The 15,417-nt window shown below is 44.1% G+C and overlaps 1 protein-coding gene across 1 annotated transcript in view; it reads left to right on the forward strand.

Annotated features, from left to right (window-relative positions):
• Positions 1-11,931: 11,931 nt before the first annotated feature.
• Positions 11,932-15,417, forward strand: part of C5H2orf88 (chromosome 5 C2orf88 homolog) — a 51,919-nt gene continuing 48,433 nt past the window's right edge. The window contains exon 1 of the mRNA XM_004577290.3: positions 11,932-12,063. The gene's annotated coding sequence lies outside the window, so the exon portion shown is untranslated. The remainder of the gene's footprint in view (positions 12,064-15,417) is intronic.

Here is a 15,417-nt window from a genome sequence, read left to right on the forward strand (position 1 = left end):
TAATGTCTTAGATGATGTCAGAGAGCCACAAATAAAGAAGGCAGGGGCAGGCATCTGCATGGTGGTTGAGACACATGGGGGCAGGGAGGCAGCACCTTCACATGGAGGACAAAGCTGCGGCCTGCATTGCCGGAACCCCTGATGGGTACCAGTTTGAATCTCACCTGCCTCATTTTCAATCTAATGTGCCTGGGGCGGTACTAGAAGATGACCCAAATGTTTGGGCACCTGACCCATGTGGTCCAAATGTAAGAGACCATGCCACCCAAAGTGGGATCCAAGAGTGGTGTTCCTAGCTCCTGACTTCAGCCTGGCCCAGCCCTGACTGTCTTGGTTTGTCTTGCTAGTGAACTAGCAGACAGATATGTCTCTGTCTTTCTCTTTCCCTCTGCCACTTTTGAGTAGATAAATAAATTTACAAAAGAAAAGTGTTGTGGGAATGTAAAATAATAAGACCATTCTGAAAAACAATATTGAGATGTCTCAAAAAATTAAAAATAGAATTATGATATAACAGAACCGTAACACTACTGAGTATATATCCAAAGGAAGTGAAACATTTTTTACTTCTATTTTTATTATTATGATACAGTTCCATAGGCTCTGGGATTTCCCCTCCCCACAACCCAATATTATTATGGAGTTCTTTATTATTACTATAGTATAGTTCTTCATAAACAGTCATATGTCCATCATGGCGGGCATGGACGATGGCAGAGAGTCCAGCATCCTATTGTCAAGGTAGAGTTAACAGTTTCATTGGGAGTCCATCTTTGATCTAGAAGTAGAGATGCAAGCTGCATTGAATCCTCACATCTGGATATGACAATCTCCATTACACAGTTACTGTACATTCCCTTAAATGAAATGCCACAAAATAAAACCAACAGGAAGAAAAAAAGAAACTAAAAATGCCATGAAGGTGAATAACATGCTACTGAATAATTAATGTGTTGCTGAAGAAATGAAAAATAAAATCAATAATCTTCTTGAAGAAAATGATGCCACTGTATGATCTATGACTCAGTGAAGAATTTAATGAGAAAGTGATTTGAAGAAATGAAACTTAAAAAAAAAGTCAGCATCCATGAGATATAGTTTCCACCGATCTTTTTTAGTGAGATATGTATTCTCTAGGCAACAAATAGATGAATAGATGGGTTTTGTTTGTGTTTTTGTTTTTTAGATTTATTTATTTGTTTGTTTTTATTGGAAAGGCAGATAAACAGGAGAGACAGGGAGGAAGATCTTTCATCCGATGGTTCACTCCCCAAGAGGCTGCAATGGCTGGAGCTGAGCCAATCTGAAGCCAGGAGCCTCCTCCAGGTCTCCCACGCAGGTACAGGGCCCCAAAGACTTGGGCCATCCTCAACTGCATTCCCAGGCCGCAGGCAGGGAGCTGGATGGGAAGCGGGGCTGCCGGGATTAGAACCGGTGCCCGTATGGGATCCCGGGCGTTCAAGGTGAGGACCTTAGCCGGCTACGCTATAGCGCTGGGCCCAGGTTTTGTTTTTTTAATCCAGTCTACTTATCTATGAAATTTAGTTGATGAGTTTAATCCATTTACATTCAGGATTAATATCATGGGTGGTAATTTGGTCCTATCATTTTAGAAATGGGTTGTTCATTGACTGATTTAGTCTTTTGTTGCTATCTTACTGGGATGTTCTTCACATTTGCCTTTGGTATTGGTGGGTACTATTCCTCTTCTCTGTCAAGAGAACATCTTTAAGTATCCTTTGTAGGACAGGTTTGGAAGAGGTATATTCTTTTAACAGGACAGGTTTGGAAGAGGCATATTCTTTACTGTGGAAGAGTTTTATTTCATTTTTCAAAGACAAAGGAAAGCTTTGCTGGGTATATTATCTTGGGCCGACAGTTTTTTTTTGCTTTTAGAATCTGGAATATGTCGCTGTTGCTCCATTCTCTCCTGGCCTGTAGAGTTTTCTGTGAGAAGTCTCCTGTGAATTTAACTGGCATTTCTCTATATGTCAGTTGATTTTTTTTCATGTGCACATTTAAGGATTTTTTTTTTCCTTATATTTGATGGAAGAGAGCTTGATTATCATGTGTCATGGTGAAGACTGCTTTTGGTCAGTCCTGTCTGTTGGGAGTTCTGTGTCTCTCCTGGATGTTTTTTTTTTTTTTCCCAATTCTTTCTGTAGATTAGGGAAATTTTCCCTTATTTCATTAAAAATATTTTTTAACCCAGCTTCTCTTTCTGCACCTTCTGGGACTCCCATAACTCTTATATTTGTCCTTTTAATAATGCCTTTCAATTTTTGAATACTTTTTTTTAGCTTGACCCAGTTCTGCTTCCAGCTTTTTGTTTATTTCCTCCTGGTGACAGGAAATATCTGAGATTCTTTCTTCTTCCTTCATTTTATTTTGGAGACTCTACACTGTACTTTTAATTTGCTCTACTATATTCTTCATTTCTGATATATCAACTTTCATTTGATTCATTTCCAGTTTAGCAAATTCCTTGAATTCCTTGATTTCTTGTATTACGTGCTTCTGCTTTTTAAGAAACTTTATAACAAGTGTTTTGAATTCTGTATTCCCCCCTTTTCCCAATGTCTTCCTCAGTTAACTCTGAGGTTGGCAGAGGGCTTTGCTTCTTTGCAGGGGAGTCTTCAGTAATATTCATTGTGCCTCTGTCTCTTCTTTTGCTCTTGGTCATTGTACTTCTGGTTAGCAGATTCTTCTCCTTGGGGCAAGTTTCTAAGCTGTGCCACCCACAGGTCTACAGTTCGATTTTACTTATTGCAGTTGGTATACGGCTCTTTGTTTGCAGTCACTTGTGCCGCTCCCTCGAGCGAGTTCCAGGTCTGGCTTTTTATGTTAGACTTCCACCATGGTCTCCGTAGCCCCAATTCCTGGCTCATCAGTCTCCACCTCCTGTGATACCGTGCTAAGGCTGCACCATTGTCTGTACAACCTTCTCCCACTTCTGGTTTGAGCAGTTCCCAGGATTAGGGAGCCACCTGGTGTCCTATATAGCTAGGTTGTTGGTGGTACTGACCTTGGCAGAACCTGTTGGCCATTAGGTCTGAGGACCACATGGACCTGTTTTGTCTTGTAAAATGCCACAGTCGGTATTATTTTCCTGTGGGACAAGTGTAATGGAATGAGCTCAGTGAGTTCTTGCCAAGCTCAGCACATGCGCAGCTCACTGTTGTCCTTGAAGTCTTAAAGCCTTTGCCACACCTTAAGAAATGGCACCTGATGTGCCGCTGCTAGAGTTCTTAATCTGCTGGGGATCAGGTCTGGGGGCTACCTGGACCTGTCTTGACTGGAACCTGTAGGATGTCATGTTGTTGCAGTTCACTGAGCCAGAAATGAGTTCACTCCCAATTCTGTGCAGGCACAGTCCTGTTCCATAGCCTTTGCCTCCTTAAACGAACTGGCGCCTAATTCAGCTCTAGGGGGTGGACTGGGCTGTGAAATCCACCCTGTTCCCGCACTGACCGTCTGGACCTGCTGCCCTGTACCTGCATCTGGTCAAATTAAGCAAATAAGCAGGAGGAGCAATCTTTTTATCTAGGTTCATCTCCTGAGCTCCTGGTGAACTCCCCTTCCCACCTTGTTGCTAGTAGAGCTCTAGCTGTCAGTGCAATTCAGAGCATTCCTGGCTCGATGCCACTGAATATCAGTCACCACAACAACTGCTTTCCTGTGTCTGTCAGTGTCCAGGTACCCTCTGCTGTCATTCTGTCCTCTCCTATTTCCTGGAATGTACCCTCTCTGCTTCACACTGGTCAATGTTTCTTCATTTATTTAAATGTGTCCTTACCCTATTCCCAAAGGAAGTGAAACATTTTGAAGGATACCTACACTTACATGTTCTTTGTGGCACAATTCACAATGGCCAAAATGGGGAATCAACCCAAGTGCCCATCAAGCAGTCAAATGGATAGCAAAATAAGGTATATAATACAGCAGAATACTGTTCAGTCTTTAGAAAGAAGGAAAGCCTCCGATTTGCAAACAAATGGAAGGATTTTGAGTACTCCCCAGGGGAGGCGTTTGTCAACTGGAATACTATTCAGCTGTAAAAAAATGAAATCCTATCTTTTGCAACAAAATGGAAATAATAGGAATATTAGTGAAATATGCTTAGTGAAATAAACCAGCCCCAAAATGATAGCTATCGTATGCCTTTCCTCATTTTTGGTAGCTAATGGAGTAAAAACAAATGTCATTTATATAAGTAAAATTGACATTTGAGATGTGATTATTGTTAGAGTTCTTGTCTGCAATCTGTAGGAACAGTGCCTTTTCTACTTACTATTTGTTGAATTCTTTATTTAGTGGAGAGTTAAGGTTGTGCTCACAAAATAAACTGAAAACATATCGTTGCAGAAATTTTAAAAACAAGCAGAGAGGTGTGTGGGTCCTGGAACGGGGCATCTCATGCCTGGATCCCAGAAGCCAGCCACCACATGCACATGGTGAGCTGTGCCCGTGCCAGCCTGGGCTCCGGGGCTGCTCCCTTTGGGGTGAGTGCATTGACCCAGTGGGGAGGTCTCCAGGGATGGGCTAGGTAGGCATACCCGCCGCTCTCATTGGGTGGGGGACAGGATTGGGGATGGGTGCAACCTCACGCCTGGGGGTTTAAACTTCCTGCAGCCTCTCGGCTGTGGGTGGGTCCTGGGACGGGACATCTCATGCCTGGATCCCAGAAGCCAACCACCATGTGCACGTGGTAAGCTGTGCCCTGGTGGCCAGTGCACCATTTGGTGCCAGGCTCCGCCTGCTGGCCACCCAGCTGGGGAGCTCTGGAGTTTTGGTTTTTTGAATCACTGCTTATGTTGCTCCAGGTTGAACCCACTGTGCTTCTGGGAGGTGAATATATCCGTAAGATTCCCAATGACAGTTACTCTTCCTTTGAAGAATGTGTTATCACTTAGCAATGCTGAGCACTGAACACCAGTTCATGCAAAAGCTAAGGCTCGGGGCTTGTCCAGCAGGATTATATCCTATTACCTGATGTGATGATGGATCAGCAGACGGGTCACATTTGGCAAGACCATGACATTAGCTAGCACTCAAGAACCATACCCAGGTGTAGATTTTGTAGTGGATGTATGGGCCAAACCCTGTGGAAATTCTAGCCCCACTGGTTAGCTTAAGGGTTGGGGTGGAGATGGGATAAGCTAGGTGTGACCAGGAAGCTTGCAATCAATCACAGGTAAAGGAACCTGTAACAGTCTGGACTGGTCAAGGCAGCAGCACCTGAATGTGCATCCTGAATAGAGTGTGGGGTGGGCTGGGCTGCAACGTTCACCAGCTGATATAAGGCCAAATGGAAGGTCAGACTGTGCCAGGCACTGGCCTAAAACCCAGTGGCATGTTTGAGAACTGGGTCTGGGAGTGGTCAAGTGGAGGAACTTGGGCAACTCTGCTGGTGAGTCATAGCTCCCGCTGGTGAACATGTGGTCCAGACCTGGGGGTCGAACAAGCTGGGCAAAGGAGCTCCAACAGCTGGCTAATGTGTGGGTTGGTAATGGAATGGGGTGTACCGGGCAGGACTGAGCAAACCTTAGCCCACAAGTGAAACTAGAAGCCAGGATGGAGCACAGGTCATGCCGAGCTGGGGTCTTAAACCTACTGGTCTGCATGAGTCAGGGACACTAAGCCCAGACGCTAAGGCAGAGGCTTTGACAAGTGAGGGGCTGAGCCAAGCTGAATCAGAGCAACCACTGGCATGCGCGTGATCTATGGTTGGGAACAGGCCCAGTTGGGGAGCTAAGGGGACACCCTAACTGGGTTGAGGTTCCCACCAAGGGGCACGTGGACTGGAATGGGGGCTGCGTTCTGATCAGGAAACAGTTGTAGTCTCCCTTGGCACAAGTGTGGACTGGGACTGGATGCACCAGGCCAGGCCAGACCCCAACACCATCTGGTGTCCTGGAGGACCAGGATAGATATGGGACGGACTAGGCTAGGTCTCAATCCCTATTGAACCATGCGTGAGCCATATGTGAGTATGGATGAGCCTTGGCTGGGCTGAAACATCCAACAGCAAGAACCAGATTGGGTTGAAGGCCAGTCAGGAAAAGCCACTATTCCTGCTAGGACAGGAGGTAAATTGAGTAGGGCTGGCTCATGGACCCCCTGGTATGTGCAAAATCTGGCATTGTGAGGGGTTCTGATGGAGGAGCCTGGGCAACTCCTCTGGCAGGACACAGACCCTGAAGCATGAATGGAAACAGCCCAGAGTAGGCCATGGGAAGTTTCCCACTGGCATACATGTGGCATGGATCGGGGGCAGACCAGGCTGAATCAGTTCATGTCATCCACTGGCAAATCCGAGCACCAGAACAGAGTGTGGGTTTAGCCAGGTTTGGTCGCAACGAAAACCAGTGCACAATATGGAATGCCAAGATGAGGTTGCCTGTACCGGATGTGACTGCAGCGCCTAACCAGCACACGTGAGAACCAGGAAGGGAGGGGGCAGAGCCGGCACAAGGATTAAGGGGCTGGTCCCCTCGCCGGACAGCTACTCCCACTGGAGAGCATGAGCTGGGATGGGGGCAGACCAGACTAAGCAGGGCTACAACACCTGTGCGCCTCATGTGGACTAGCTCAGGGAAAAGCCAGGCTAGGCTGATTATTCCTACTGGTGCAAACAAAATTAGAGTGGGTGATGGTTGTTTGGGCTTAACCACAGCATCAGCTGGCAGAAGCTGGCACTGGGGACTAATTCTGTCAAGTCAAACCACAAAACCACCTGGAGAGTGCATAAACCAGGATTGAGAGAGACCCAAGAGGGAAATAGTGGGCTCCTCCCTCTTGGGTTACCACTCCCACGGGAGGGCACGACAACTAGGACGGGGCTGGGGTGGCTAGACAGAGTGGCACTCAAAACACCCGTGAGGGCTGGATAGTGGAGCTGGTCAGATGGATCTAAGCTTTATACCCATCTACATGTACGAGAGCCAAATGGGATGTGGGACAGACTGGACTAGTCTGCTACACAGACTGGCAAACTGGGTAGGGGGCGGGCCTGGTGGGGGTTATTGTGGGTCATTCTCATTAGGCTGCAGCTCCCACTGGTTGATGTGAGGGCCGAGTATGCGCTGGGCAGAACCAGGCTGGACTGCAACATCCATTGGTTCCAGTGGAAGTCGGGGCTGAAAACAGAATCAACCCAGCAATTGCAACCACCAGCTGATCATGGCAATGGACTGTGCCAGGCCCTGAACTTGATAGTACATACAAGAATCTGGTCTGGGAACACCTCAGACAAAGTTTCTTTGGGGATATCCCCAAACTGCTGGACTCAGAACCCTAACCAAGAAAAGACAGAAGCAGGACAAGTCATTCAACCACCTCAGCTATATGTTGGCAGTGAAATACTGGGCAGATGGAGACACTATGATGGACTATGTCAATCAGTGGATTCTTCAGCGACCTCATCGTGTTTGGAGTGGCGAGATTAGCAGCGAGTCATAACTGGTGAACTATCAAAACCACTTGAGCAAGTATCTCAGAGCATGCCCCACATCTGGGACCTGGGGTGGGTGGGAAACTGGGTGGGGTTTCTCCCTCAATATCCCCATTTAACTCAGATACATGAAGGAAACAATATGGACATAATAGTCTTACCCACTTTCCTATAGCCCTTCAACCTTTTTACCCAAATTAACTATGTAAGGATTGTCAAAATTAAAAAAAAAATAAGCAGAGAGGATAAAATTGGGCATGGGAAAGAAGATAAGATGGGAAGTATCATCACTCTTAAATCTGTATATATGAAACACATAAAATTTGTTCACCTTAAGTAAATGAATTTTTTCTTTACCAATTCAATTAGATAGTGCCCAGGGCAATGACTCAGTGGCTAAATCCTCACCCAGCAACTGCCAGGATCCTATGTGGGCACCAGTGTGCATCCTAGCTGCTCTGCTCCCTAACCAGCTCTCTGCTTGTAGCCTGGGAAAGCAGTAGAGAATGGCCCAAAGCCTTGGAACCCTGACTCCACATGGGAGACGGAAATCTCCTAGACGGACTCCCAGCTCTGGATGGGCTCAGCACCAGCCAATTCAGGCACTTAGAGAATGAACTAGTGAATGAAGATCTTTCTCTCTGTCTCTCCTTTCAAAATCCTCTCAAAACTTCAATAAAAGTAAATAAAGCTTTTTAAGAACTCAAATAGGTAGAAAAAGCTCTAGAAATGTATATCACAGTGCTTTAAAAGCATGATACAATTATTAATATATATTTCTTTATGTTATTATTATGCATTATATAACTTATGTTGGTTACCGTGTAGGCTTGAAAATCACTAAAAGGGTAGATTTTAAGTATTCTCATCACAAATATGGGAGGTAATATGTATGAAAAGTATCTTGATTTAGTCATTCCACAATGTGTACATGTTTTAAAACAGTGTTGAACTCAATAAGCAATATTTATTGAGCAATATTTAAAAAGCACTAGAAATGATTAATGAGCATGTCAAAACTGACATCTGTTAGTTGACAACAAGCTACAAGACATTGTAAATAGGAAAAGAGCGTTTGATGTCTGCCCCCACAATGTATATTAGGTCTCATTCTTTGAGAACACTAAGTTACTGCAATTAAAGATGAGCACTGGGGCCCAGTGTGGTAGCTTAGTAGCTAAAGTCCTTGCATTGCACATGCTGGGATCGCAGGTGGCTGCTGATTCTTGTCCCAGCTGCTACACTTTCCATCCAGCTCCCTGCTTGTGGCCTGGCTAAGCAGCTGAGAATGGACCAAAGCCTTGGAACCCTGCACCTGCGTGGCAGATCCAGAAGAGGCTCCTGGCTCCTGACTTCAGATCAGCTCAGCTCCAGCCATTGCAGCTGCTTGGGGAGTGAATCAATGGATGGAAGATCTTCCTATCTGTCCCTCCTCCTCTCTGCAATCTGACTTTCCAATTTTTTCAAGGATTTGTTTATTGATTAATTGATTGATTTAATTTTTTATTTATTTGAAAGGCAGAGTGGGAGGTGGGAAGCGAGAGGAGAGAGAGATTGTTTGAGATTGAGATTGAGCCTTTCCCATCTGTTGATTCACTCCCCCAAGTGACCACAGTGTCTATAGCTGGACTGTCCCAAAGCTCGGAGGCAGGAGCTTCCTCTGGGTCTTTCCCTGGATGTAGGGACAACAAATACGTGGATTAACACCCTCTGCATCCCGAGGCATATTAGTGGAGCACTGAATCAGAAGTGGAGCAGCCAGGACTCAAACAGGTACCCACGTGGGATGCTGGTAATGCAACTGTGAGCTTTGCTTGCTATGCTACAGCAACAGCTCCACATCTGTTCTCATGATCTTCCAACTGGCCATGAGCACATTTGCTGATTTCTGCATTAACAAGGCTGGGTTGTTAAATACTGAAGTTCCTCATATTTGTGATTATGAACTGTAATTTAAGAGAGTGTTAAATCTGCACAAATATTTCTCTTTATTCAGCGTACTTATTTAAGATACACTCCCAGCATGTCTTAAATAGACCTCAAAGCTGCAGGAGAATTTTAGACTCAGCAATAGTCAGGATTTGAAATTTTAACAGGATCTATATAGAAAACAGCATGTTTATTTGTTATCCATTTATCAGCAATTTGATCATCAAAATATTTTAAACAGTTTCTTTTTTCTTTAAGATTTATTTTTTATTTTGTTTTGTGGCTTTTTATTTCAGGGGATGTATAGTAACTGTGTAAAGGAGGCTATCATATCCAGATGTGAGGATACAATGCAGAATGCATCTCTACTTCCAGATCAAAGATGGACTGTCAATGAAGCTGTTAACTCTACCTTGACAGTAGGATGCCGGACTCTCTGCCATTGTCCATAATCGCAGTGTCAGGATACAGTTAAATAGCAGAATGATGGACTTAATGACTGTTTATGAAGGACTATACTACTGTAATGATATAGTGGAAATCAGTGGGGGGTGGGAACTATGGAATTTTATCATAAAATTTAAAAAATTAAAAGATGTAAATAAATAAGCACACACACACACACAGAGATTTACTTATTTTTATTGGAAAGGCAGATTTCCAGAGAGAAAGATTTTTCGTCTGCTGCTTCACTCCTCAGAGCTGAGCCAATCCAATGCCAGGAGAGAGGAGCTCCTTCCAGGTCTCCCACTGGGTCTCTGCAGAATCCCAAGGCTTTGGGCCATCCTCTCTTTCCTCCCCAGGCCACAAGCAGGGAGCTGGATTTTTCTTAGGCAGTACAGGAATGAAGATCAATCCTCCTAATTCCATACTAAACATTTTAGCTCTATGAGAGATATAGTCATTTGACTGAAAAATAGAATAACTCCATACAGGAAAACATCAGTGGACAGAATGGCGTAGGAGAAAAATGGGCAACATAAAATAAGCAGCAGGTTTAATAGTTCATTGTTGGAGAACACGTAGAGGGGAAAGCAGCTCTGACTCCTGGATTGAAAGTCTGAGGACCAGGGACACTGGTGTCTGGTGCAGAGGAGAGCGTGGCTGCTTTGAAGAGCGTTTGTGTTTGCTTTTGGAAGCTCTGAGTGCAATGTACTCAGCATGATCGCAGACGTGACAGGAAGCATTCCATTCAGATCAGGCTCAACCACAACGTTGATCTTTCATCTTGTATTACTGAGCCTGTGGCAAGCACCAGACTTCAGATTATCATTTTGTGTCATTCATATTGTCAGTGACTTGGGAAAACCCAACTTTACTTTGTCTTTTTTTTTTTAATGTATGTAAGATTTTTTTATTTTTGTTTGAAAGGCAGATTTGCAGAGAGGAAAGACAGAGAAAGATCTTTAATCCATTGGTTTACTCCCCAAATGGTGGTGGTGACTGGAGCTGAGCTGATCCAAAGCCAGGACCCAAGAACTTCTCCCTGATCTGCCGCCTGGATGTGGGGCCCAAGGACTTCAGCCATCCTCTGCTGCTTTCCCAAGCCATAAATAGGGAGCTAGATAAGAACTAGAACAGCAGGGACGCAAACAGGTGCGCATATGGAATCCCAGCAGTTGCGAGGTGAGGATTTAGCTGTTAAGCCAGCATGCCAGGCCCATCTTTTTGTTTATGCTTTGTCTTACTAGTATCAATCAGTAGGTCCAACATGGTAACCTAGTGGCTTAAATCCTCACCTTGAACATGCCAGGATACCATGTGGGCAACAGTTCTAATCCCGGCAGTCTTGCTTCCCTTTCGGCTCCCTGCTTGCGGCCTGGCTAAGCAGTCGAGGACGGCCCAAAGCCTTAGGATCCTGCACCTGTGTGGCAGATTCAGAAGAGGCTCCTGGCTCCTGACTTCAGATCAGCTCAGCTCCAGCCATTGCAGCTGCTTGGGGAGTGAATCAATGGATGGAAGATCTTCCTCTCTGTCTCTCTGTGTATCTGCCTTTCTAATAAAAATAAACTAAATCTTAAAAAAAGAATCATTGAAGAAAATGGTCATATCTATAAAATGTTGAAGCTCAAGTTTATGATAAACAATAAGAAAAGGGGAAATCTTAAGTTTCTAGGGTAGTAGCTTTGTTTTCATTTAATATTTCAAACAATCAATCTTTAACATATTTTTTAAAGTGAACCTGGATTTCCACATTGATTTTTTTTTGTAAATCAGCATAAGAACTTGAAAGAGAATGTGTCTTTATTCCCTTGTTCTGTCTCTGTTCCTTTAAACTGAGCCTGAAAGAAATTAAGCACAAAATGAAATGTGTACTTTTCAAACTTTTCTAAAGTATTACCAGTGCTAGATGGTAAAGGTTGGCCTCTTTCTGCCTAAGAAATTGCCTTTCACCATTCACCATCCAGGCAGCTATTAGCCATCCAGACATAGTTCTCACAGTCTACAGCCTTTCTGTCAAACAGTAGCAGAAAGATGATTTGGGAGGTGGCATGTGTGTTATCATAATGCTAAGCCCTGGGTGAAAAGTACATTTGTGAGCAAATCTAACACTGCCTGGCAACTGTTTCTAGGCAAAGGGTGGCAGTGAGCCAGCCCTTACCACCTCCCAGGAGCCATCAGCCTGTTTCGACACACTTGCTAGGGTATCGAGTTTGGATTATTTGGATTCCAGTTTTAAGGTACAGTTTTTCATAGCAACTCTTGGTATGGAATATTTTGCATTTTAGTGTTTGATGCAATAATATTTATATGCTTTTTGTCCATCTCTGAATATAGTAAAAATACACAGATTTTTAAAAACTATAGTAATTATATATTATTATAATTATATGTGTTGTATACACATTCCTTTTTGGCTCAAACTCTACAATAGTCTTAAATTGCCCAAAACTGTACCTGGCCTTACACACACATCCAAGTTGAGATGTGCACTGAACATATCCCCAGACACCTGGAATTCCATTCCTGGAATGTCTGTTTCTAGCCTTCTTGGTGTAGTCTCTACTATTGATCATGACTTGTTTTCTTGCCTGTGGCCCTTGCAGTAAATCATAGGTAAATTACCAGTGGTGGGGCATCAGTTTCTGGATTGAGCAATTATGCTAGGATTTGATGGGAGGAGACAGGTCAGATTGCTGGAGTAGAAGTCTCTCCAAGGAAAGCAGGGCTTGGTGACCCTGGAGGAATGTAGTTCACACTCCAGTCATCTGTATGCTCAGGACTTGCGTATCCTCCTCGGCAGGCAACCCCTCTCATCCTGCCCATGCTCCCATCTGCTCACACTTGCCCCCAAAGATTTCCCAGAGCATACACTTGCACTCAGTCAACTGTCCATCCATCCTTTATACCTGTGGCTGCGGGATGTCTCACCCTCTTTCCTTGATTTATTGGTTATTTACGTTTATCCAATTTCTTCATTCTAGACCTTCTTAAATTCCCATTCCCTTACAAACCCATCCTCCACACCCTAATCCCCTTTTTTCCACTGTTTTCACTGCTTTTTTGTTTATCTGTTTCAACAAAATGTTCCATCACATTGTCATTTTAAACCCAAGACCCTGTCTTCATTTTTTGTCTCCTTAGACTGAGTAGCTTTTGGTCACACATCATAAACCATGGCCAGGGGACAGGTTGGCACTCTCTTCAGCTGCTGTGCCATTGTAGATCTTTATTTCCCAGCCTGTTCTCTGGGGAGATAATGTAGCATTAACAAGCACTGGGTGTATGTTTGTACCCATATTGTGGGATGTTGGATAGACTCCCAAACCTTTCTGGGCCTCAACTTCCACATGGGAAATGACAACTCTCATTTTGCTAATTATGAAGATCAAATTTTTGTAAGTCTTTATTGAGTATTATGTGCCAGATGTGTTTAAAGCACTCTAAATAATTTATTTTAAAAGTCTATCTTCATGAAACTTATAGTCTCAGGAAACAATAAAGTGCTTATGTGAATAAGTATGTAAATATGACTGTGAAATCTGTTATAAAAGGATATTAAGAAAGGTTGAATTGCAGGTGTAACATGATGGAGTGGTGGTTGGGAGGAAAGGCTTCCACTTCTGAGCATTGCGAGGGAGGGTGCACTGTAGCACAGAGTCATGTGTAATGCCAGCCTCCCATCTTATGATGTCGGCAGCCCACATCAGCATGTCTGTTCAAGCCCCTGCTGCTTGACTTCTGATTCACCTTCCCCCTGGTACACCCAGGTGGGCAGTAGAAGATGCCCCAGGAACTCGGGTTCCTTTCATCTGTATGGGAGAAGCCTGGCTTTGGTTTAGCTGTTGTGACCATTCAAGATATCTCTCTCCTCTTTTCCCTCTCTCCTCTCTCTAGGTTATGCTGCCTTTCAACTAAATGTTTTCTTGTTTAAAAATCAAAGTGACAGAAGAAGAGTAAGTAGGACTTAGACAAAGGAACAAAGGCTAGGAGGGAGCTGACAGACAGTGCAGCAGCCCGGGAGCTTCTAAAGAGCAAAAGGAGGGTCTGGGGAGAGGGCAGGTGTGTCACAGTGCAGCCAGAGAAGGGGCTGGGGACAGAATATATGTGAGCTGCAGGTGAGGGCCGTGTCATATAGTTGGGCTGTTTTAAATGTAACAAAAAGCAATGACTTCAGGCAAAGATGTAACATTCATGACTTTGAAAGATCTCTCTAAGGGCAGTGCTTTGGAACAGTACTTCTCTGGTAAATGAAGCTGGATTCATGTAGTCTTTGCTGTTCCCTATTTATTGGGTACTGTGTAGCTGGCTGATAGTTTTGCACACTGCCCCTGCACTCTTGCCACCACTCTCAAATTGATAAGCTAAGTAAATGCACCTGTTTCTCAGTACCTTGGCCTCCACAAGTCTATGAGCAGCCCCTTAAGCTCTCCCTTAGAGCAGCCCCAAGCTGATAAAATACCGCATGCCAGTAAACCATGCTGCCAGCAGTTTCCCTGTTAGTTCCAACCACATCCTCCAGGGTGGTAGGAAATGAGGACAGAGGAAGAGACAGGAGTCAGGCTGTGAAGAGCTGCTTTGAGGCAAAGGAATCTGGACTTTGTCCTGTGGAAAACGGGAAGCAACACAGAGTTCTCTTAATACACCAAGGCATGTGCTGTCCCTGAGTGTGGAATAACCCTTCCTTCCAGGATTGCCTGCAAGCTCCTAGTCAACTTGTAGTCTAGCTTGGCTGTCATCTCCTCTTGGAAGCTTGGCTTGGCAATGGATAATAATTTCTCACTTTACATATCATGCATAGCTCTTGGTGTTCTCATAATGTGTAATCATACATATGTATATATTTGAATAGTATAGTGACAGAGGGGTTATTTCCCAGTTGCTGCAACAGCCAGGTCTGAACAAGGGTGAAACCAGAAGACAGGAACTCCACTCAGATCTTCAATATCGGTAGCTGAGGTCCAAGTGATTGGGCCTCTTCCACTGCATTTCCAAGGAGGGCAGGGAACTGGATCAGAAACACAGTAGCAGGGACTCTTGATACAGGATGCTGGCATTGCAAGTGGAGATTTCACTAGCTGTGCCACCACACCTGCCCTGTGACATGCTTTTTGCTTGTTTTAGTCTCCCCCGTAAGTTTAAGCTCTTTGAAAACAAATTCTGGTATACTTACTGTTTTCTCAGTATGTAAGTAAGGAATTTCATCAAGTTTGTTTTGAGTTTTCAAGCTCTACCACTAAAAAACTGCCCTAATTAAAGAATAACAAATTGGCAGCAAAATATTAACAACTCCTATGTAAATCAGCCAGATACCCTTGTTCTAAAAACTGGCAATAACTTGTAAGAAAACATCCAGATTTAATTTATTATAATTCTTTGATGTAAATGTCTTTCCTGTTTTGACACTTATGTTTTAATTTCACTGATGCCATATCTTTGACAGGAGGATGTGCTTATCTTTGAATAGCCTGCCTGAATTTTGAGTCATGTTTAGAAAGCTCTCACCTGCCTTGTGTACTAACACTTCTGTGGTCTCATTTATATACATTTAAATCGTTGGCCCATTGGCGTCTTTGCTTATCCTGATGCGTGAC

Source organism: Ochotona princeps, chromosome 5, assembly GCF_030435755.1.
Source record: "Ochotona princeps isolate mOchPri1 chromosome 5, mOchPri1.hap1, whole genome shotgun sequence".
Lineage (NCBI taxonomy): Eukaryota > Metazoa > Chordata > Mammalia > Lagomorpha > Ochotonidae > Ochotona > Ochotona princeps.